Consider the following 6,000-nt stretch of genomic DNA (forward strand, 5'->3'; position numbering starts at 1 on the left):
TGGCTGACAGCCGTGGTATATCAGACCGTATACCACGGGTATGACAAAACATTTATTTTTACTGCTCTAATTACATTGGTAACCAGTTTATAATAGCAATAAGGCACCTCAGGGTTTGTGATATGGCCAATATACCACAGCTAACGACTGTATCCAGGCACTCCGCGTTGCATCATGCATAAAAACAGCCCTTAGCCGTAGTATATTGGCCATATACCACACCCCCTCGTGCATTATTGCTTAATTATAGCACACTTCATGTGTAGCTAATTAAGATTCATATCCATGGCCAATTCCTATTAAACTCTTGTCAAAAAACAGTTGAATTTCTGAATGTTAAAATGGGTTTTGTATAGTAATTACATAATGAATATACAAAAATATACAATTAATATATTAGTTACATAATTTGGAAACTAGGAGATTCCGCACTCTACACACACGTACATTGTAATATTGTTGTATGGTGGTATTGTACATTTTGTATTGTAGATATGTAGTGGTGTAATAATGTTATATGATGTACTGTTTTATCTTTTGTTTTATATGTAATGTAAGTGCCTTAATGTGTTTGGACCCCAGGAAGAGTAACTGCTGCCTTGGCAGGAACTAATGGGGATCCATAATAAACCCCAGGAAGAGTATCTGCTGCCTTGGCAGGAACTAATGGGGATCCATAATAAACCCCAGGAAGAGTAGCTGCTGCCTTGGCAGGAACTAATGGGGATCCATAATAAACACCAGGAAGAGTAACTGCTGCCTTGGCAGGAACTAATGGGGATCACTAATAAACACCAGCAAGAGTAGCTGCTGCCTTGGCAGGAACTAATGGGGATCCATAATAAACCCCAGGAAGAGTAGCTGCTGCCTTGGCAGGAACTAATGGGGATCACTAATAAACCCCAGGAAGAGTAGCTGCTGCCTTGGCAGGAACTAATGGGGATCACTAATAAACCCCAGGAAGAGTAGCTGCTGCCTTGGCAGGAACTAATGGGGATCACTAATAAACCCCATGAAGAGTAGCTGCCGCCTTGGCAGGAACTAATGGGGATCCATAATAACCCCAGGAAGAGTAGCTGCCGCCTTGGCAGGAACTAATGGGGATCCATAATAACCCCAGGAAGAGTAGCTGCTGCCTTGGCAGGAACTAATAGGGATCCATAATAAAACACCAGGAAGAGTAGCTGCCGCCTTGGCAGGAACTAATGGGGATCCATAATAAACCCCAGGAAGAGTAGCTGCTGCCTTGGCAGGAACTAATGGGGATCACTAATAAACCCCAGGAAGAGTAGCTGCTGCCTTGGCAGGAACTAATAGGGATCCATAATAAAACACCAGGAAGAGTAGCTGCTGCCTTGGCAGGAACTAATAGGGATCCATAATAAACACCAGGAGTACTGTACTCTTTCAACTTAACACATTATAAAGGGTATGATATCCACCATGCCTACGGCTGCCACAGTTAGTTCAGTAGTGCAGTGCTTTCTATTCTTTTATTTGTGTAATGTTTTTATGTTCTGCCACTTGGTGGCGCCGTGTAGCAACTATCAATTCATGGCTATTTATCTGAGTTGCCTGTTAATTAACACGTGGAACAATCAATCACTCTTTGTTGTGGAGATAAACTATAATGCAACTGAAGAGATCATTATAGAAATGACAAGTTCTTATCTTCAGTGTCTTAAAATGTATATAGGCCTAGTCTTTCATTGTCACGGTCAGTTTTACATTTGTGTGTGTGTTCCTAATCTTAGACAAGTGTTGAGGCCCGTACACCAGGATGGGTTCATTTAGAATTCACAATGATGAACGCTCTACTGGATGAAGACATTAAATGATATACTGTTAATGAAGACATGATATACCGTTAAGACATTAAATGATATACCGTTAATGAAGACATTAAATTATATACTGTTAATAAAGACATGATATACTGTTAATGAAAACATTAAATGATATACCGTTAATGAAGACAAATGATATACTGTTAATGAAGACATTAAATGATATACTGTTAATGAAGACATTAAATGATATACTGTTAATGAAGACATTAAATGATACTGTTAATGAAGACATTAAATGATACTGTTAATGAAGACATTAAATGATACTGTTAATGAAGACATTAAATGATACTGTTAATGAAGACATTAAATGATACTGTTAATGAAGACATTAAATGATATACCGTTAATGAAGACATTAAATGATACTGTTAATGAAGACATTAAATGATATACCGTTAATGAAGACATTAAATGATATACCGTTAATGAAGACATTAAATGATATACCGTTAATGAAGACAAATGATATACTGTTAAGACATGATATACTGTTAATGAAGATGACAAATGATATACTGTTAATGAAGACATTAAATGATATACCGTTAATGAAGACATTAAATGATATACCGTTAATGAAGATATTAAATTATATACTGTTAATGAAGATATTAAATTATATACCGTTAATGAACACAAATTACATACTGTTAATGAAGACATTAAATGATATACCGTTAATGAAGACATTAAATGATATACCGTTAATGAAGATATTAAATTATATACTGTTAATGAAGATCTTAAATGATATACCGTTAATGAAGACAAATTATATACCGTTAATGAAGATATTAAATTACATACTGTTAATGAAGATATTAAATGATATTCTGTTAACGAAGACAAATTATATACTGTTAATGAAGACATTCAATTATATACAGCTCAAAAAAATAAAGGGAACACTTAAACAACACATCCTAGATCTGAATGAAAGAAATAATCTTATTAAATATTTTTTTCTTTACATAGTTGAATGTGCTGACAACAAAAATCACACAAAAATAATCAATGGAAATCCAATTTATCAACCCATGGAGGTCTGGATTTGGAGTCACACTCAAAATGGAAGTGGAAAACCACACTACAGGCTGATCCAACTTTGATGTAATGTCCTTAAAACAAGTCAAAATTAGGCTCAGTAGTGTGTGTGGCCTCCACGTGCCTGTATGACCTCCCTACAATGCCTGGGCATGCTCCTGATGAGGTGGCGGATGGTCTCCTGAGGGATCTCCTCCCAGACCTGGACTAAAGCATCCGCCAACTCCTGGACAGTCTGTGGTGCAACGTGGCGTTGGTGGATGGAGCGAGACGATGTCCCAGATGTGCTCAATTGGATTCAGGTCTGGGGAACGGGCGGGCCAGTCCATAGCATCAATGCCTTCCTCTTGCAGGAACTGCTGACACACTCCAGCCACATGAGGTCTAGCATTGTCTTGCATTAGGAGGAACCCAGGGCCAACCGCACCAGCATATGGTCTCACAAGGGGTCTGAGGATCTCATCTCGGTACCTAATGGCAGTCAGGCTACCTCTGGCGAGCACATGGAGGACTGTGCGGCCCCCCAAAGAAATGCCACCCCACACCATGACTGACCCACCGCCAAACCGGTCATGCTGGAGGATGTTGCAGGCAGCAGAACGTTCTCCACGACGTCTCCAGACTCTGTCACGTCTGTCACGTGCTCAGTGTGAACCTGCTTCATCTGTGAAGAGCACAGGGCACCAGTGGTGAATTTGCCAATCTTGGTGTTCTCTGGCAAATGCCAAACGTCCTGCACGGTGTTGGGCTGTAAGCACAACCCCCACCTGTGGACGTCGGGCCCTCATACCACCCTCATGGAGTCTGTTTCTGACCGTTTGAGCAGACACATGCACATTTGTGGCCTGATGGAGGTCATTTTGCAGGGCTCTGGCAGTGCTTCTCCTGCTCCTCCTTGCACAAAGGCGGAGGTAGCGGTCCTGCTGCTGGGTTGTTGCCCTCCTACGGCCTCCTCCACGTCTCCTGATGTACTGGCCTGTCTGCTGGTAGCACCTCCATGCTCTGGACACTACGCTGACAGACACAGCAAACCTTCTTGCCACAGCTCGCATTGATGTGCCATCCTGGATGAGCTGCACTACCTGAGCCACTTGTGTGGGTTGTAGACTCCGTCTCATGCTACCACTAGAGTGAAAGCACCGCCAGCATTCAAAAGTGACCAAAACATCAGCCAGGAAGCATCTTGCTAATTGCCTATAATTTCCACCTGTTGTCTATTCCATTTGCACAACAGCATGTGAAATTTATTGTCAATCAGTGTTGCTTCCTAAGTGGACAGTTTGATTTCACAGAAGTGTGATTGACTTGGAGTTACATTGTGTTGTTTAAGTGTTCCCTTTATTTTTTTGAGCAGTGTATATTGTGTGGCAAACCTCTTCAAAGCTAGGAGCGTTTGTCACAAATTAAGTGAGAAACTGTCACCAAAGTCAGCCCAGAATTAAAGTTCTTTCGAACATGACAGTACCTGTATGTTTGTTTCTCTGTCCTGGTCCACCCAGGCCGTAGGTAAGGTCAAGGATAGCAGGGTTCGGTACACAAATCTGGTTCTCGGTAGGTCCAGGTCTAAACGCCAACAGGTAAGTCCAAAACAGTCCAGCTCGTACACGGTAAATCCAGCCAATGTAGAATGTCTCTCTCTCTATGGTTCATAGATCCTTCCCGCCCTCTCTCTCTCTTCCTGGTTTTTCTTGACCTTTTATCTGTGGGTCGGCTCCACCTTCTGAGGGTTCCCCTTGCTTCTGGGAATTGTAGTTTTGGCAGTCGGCCATTTTGTGATCTGTAGTTCTGATCGGGGTGGCCATTTTAGTGATCGGGCAGAGCCCGTTTATTAGTTCTGCCCTCACATATCTGCCATTTATCACTCGACCCCCTTCTTTGCCACAATTGTTAATGAAGACAAATGATATGCTGTTAATGAAGATATTCAATGATATACTGTTAATGAAGATATTCAATGATATACTGTTAATGAAGACAAATGATATACTGTTAATGAAGATATTCAATGATATACTGTTAATGAAGACAAATGATATACTGTTAATGAAGACAAATGATATACTGTTAATGAAGATATTCAATGATATACTGTTAATGAAGACAAATGATATACTGTTAATGAAGATATTCAATGATATACCGTCACCGTTAATGAAGACATTAAATGATATACTGTTAATGAAGACAAATGATATACTGTTAATGAAGACATTAAATGATATACTGTTAATGAAGACAAATGATATACTGTTAATGAAGATATTCAATGATATACTGTTAATGAAGACAAATTATATACTGTTAATGAAGACAAATGATATACTGTTAATGAAGATATTCAATGATATACTGTTAATGAAGACAAATGATATACTGTTAATGAAGACATGAAGTGATATACTCTGAGTAAGGGTAATTTAGTAGGAGACCTTAAAGTGGGAGAAGGCTCTCTGAATGATCATAGACAAGCAGCACATTTTGGGGACAGTTCCACAACCTATCCAGATCTAACTCTGAATGTTTTATGTTTCTGGGGGGAAGAGCAGTAGAACCTTGGCTATAGGTGAGAGGTCAAACACCAGGTGGTGCTTCTCTGGTAAAGACCAAGTATTTGATGTGTGGTGTATCAGTGTGTGTGTGGTCAGTAATGGAGAGACTGAATGACCGTTACAGTCTGGTGGTGGTCACGATTGATAACAGCTGCTGCTGTGGCTGTGCCACACAGAAACACTGTCTGAACGGTCACTATATACCTCTATCCCCTATACTGAAAATACACATTTCAGTTAAATACATTCAGTTGGACAACTGACTAGGTATCCCCCTTTTCCTTTATACCCTATACCCATGGATTGATTTGGGTTCGTGTTTTTTGTGTGCATATTATTTATGGGTTTTCCTGTGATGATTCTATCAACATGGTTATATTAACCACTCAGTGTACACATGGCTACCCTGAAAGGAGGACAGTAGGTCTAACATACTAAACAAACTCATTTATCTAAGCACATATACTTGTATTACTAAAAAGGAACTCCTGCCCACTGGAACTGTGGTTTCTCCACTAAACTCGACTCAACACAGAGCCAATGTTACAGTCTGT

General features: G+C 40.1%; 1 protein-coding gene across 1 annotated transcript in view; it reads right to left on the reverse strand.

Annotated features, from left to right (window-relative positions):
• LOC115203501 (ornithine decarboxylase antizyme 1) overlaps positions 1 to 4,408 on the reverse strand; it is a 35,986-nt gene extending 31,578 nt beyond the window's left edge. Inside the window, exon 1 of the mRNA XM_029768225.1 lies at positions 4,363 to 4,408. The gene's annotated coding sequence lies outside the window, so the exon portion shown is untranslated. The remainder of the gene's footprint in view (positions 1 to 4,362) is intronic.
• Positions 4,409 to 6,000: the final 1,592 nt, after the last annotated feature.

The sequence above is a fragment of the Salmo trutta genome, chromosome 12 (genome assembly GCF_901001165.1).
Source record: "Salmo trutta chromosome 12, fSalTru1.1, whole genome shotgun sequence".
Classification (NCBI taxonomy): Eukaryota; Metazoa; Chordata; class Actinopteri; order Salmoniformes; family Salmonidae; genus Salmo; species Salmo trutta.